The sequence below is a fragment of the Fragaria vesca genome, linkage group LG6 (genome assembly GCF_000184155.1).
Source record: "Fragaria vesca subsp. vesca linkage group LG6, FraVesHawaii_1.0, whole genome shotgun sequence".
Taxonomy (NCBI): domain Eukaryota; kingdom Viridiplantae; phylum Streptophyta; class Magnoliopsida; order Rosales; family Rosaceae; genus Fragaria; species Fragaria vesca.
In genome coordinates, this window is record NC_020496.1 from 26,607,393 (window position 1) to 26,609,046 (window position 1,654).

Genomic DNA, 1,654 nt, shown 5'->3' on the forward strand with positions numbered 1-1,654 from the left:
TTGGGTGATCTCGCCAGAAAACTGGAAAAGAACAGACTCACCGGGGAGGGAAAGTGGTCAGGAACGCTGCTGGAGTCTTCTGGGGTGGAGGCGCGTCATCGTCGGCGCCGGACGGTGGTGAACGGAGGGACGTGCGCACTTTAAGCAAAGTGCACACGCGCACTTCAGAACCGGCCTGTATGCACATATATCCAATTACTCATCTCCTGGTAAACGAAAATCGATCATCTCGATCTATATATGCTTATAAAAGACAGGCCAACGGCCAACCATGCATATCCAAAGCTATCAAGTATCAATAAAGCTGTCAAGTTTTGATTTCAAAGTAATAAAGGATCTTAATATCTGTTGCAGCAAGTCTTGAGAGCTATTCAATTGGGGGGAGCCGTGCTTTTCAGTGGTAGATCAAAACCAAATACCGAGTTAATTAAGATAACAAAAGAGATCATGACTCACCGGAAATTGGAACGGGTCGAACTAAGTTGGTATTCCAGAGCTCATAACAGTAGATGAAAATCAGAAAGGAATTTCATTCTGAGGTGAAGAGGAAACAAAGATCTTTAACATGTAAAATCAAACTCAATTCACTTGAGATCGGAAATGGGATAGCTTAACTTTGCGTTGCTCTCCCTCTCTCTTTCGGGTCTCTCTGTCTCTCTTTTCGATGAGTTTGATGAGTTTCAGTTCCTCTGTGACGAAAACAAAACTAAATAGAAGCGAGAGACACGCGGCGGCAGGAGGGACAGGTGGAAAGTTAACCAAATCCGGAATTAATCAGCCCAAAACACAGGCCCAACACCAAGCCCATCTTAAACACTGTGTAATATAAACAGTAGTATAAAGAATAGATATATAGTAAACTATCCAACAACCCCTCCCGCTGCTGCAGGAAAAAACGTGTGGGTAATAATTGAATATTGAAAAAGATGTACGAAAGTTATAGACAAATGGAAAGAGATGGAAAGATTCAGCAACACAAATGTACATAATGTATTAATAATCATCACGGAATGCTAAAAAAACTTACAAACACTACTCATTGCACATCCTATAAGTGCATCAGAATACTGCTTCCACATATAGAGCATAATAGATTAAAATATCAATCTAAAATTGTAAGAGCGGTTGCTATTGCACGCTTCAAGTTTAAGCCTCAAATTCGACTAAAAATGATAATTGTTGTAAAGTTTTACTCCCCTCAAATTCGAAACATGATTGACACTGCATACTATGTTTCCCAAAAGTCATTCAATCTCCAAGTCTCTTTTATTGATAATTCTAAAATGCATTCTCTACCTAAACTTTCATAATCTATGAGCACTCGTTACTGCAGGCATACCTCTCAGTGAGGTAATCGATCAAATTTGATATCAACACCAGCTGAAGAGCAGTATATGATTGCGAATCAGTGGAATTGTTTAATAAGCTTAAAATTGGCTATCTTACACTAGTGGAAGTAACATTTTAGCATCAAAACATCAGTTCCACCACTTTAGTATTTGAGCAAATCTAAGAACTATCTATTTAATCAAAGCACCAATAATTCACATTTCCAAAATTCATGGTTCATTTCTTTAGTTCCATTTTGACTCACAACCAACACCTGTACATATAGAGTTACCTGATCTTCTCTAAAATAACAAATGTGTCAGCT

General features: G+C 38.7%; 1 non-coding gene across 1 annotated transcript in view; it reads right to left on the minus strand.

Annotated features, from left to right (window-relative positions):
- LOC101300835 overlaps positions 1 to 681 on the minus strand; it is an 8,633-nt gene extending 7,952 nt beyond the window's left edge. Inside the window, exon 1 of the transcript XR_185006.1 lies at positions 457 to 681. This is a non-coding gene — a transcript (uncharacterized LOC101300835). The remainder of the gene's footprint in view (positions 1 to 456) is intronic.
- Positions 682 to 1,654: the final 973 nt, after the last annotated feature.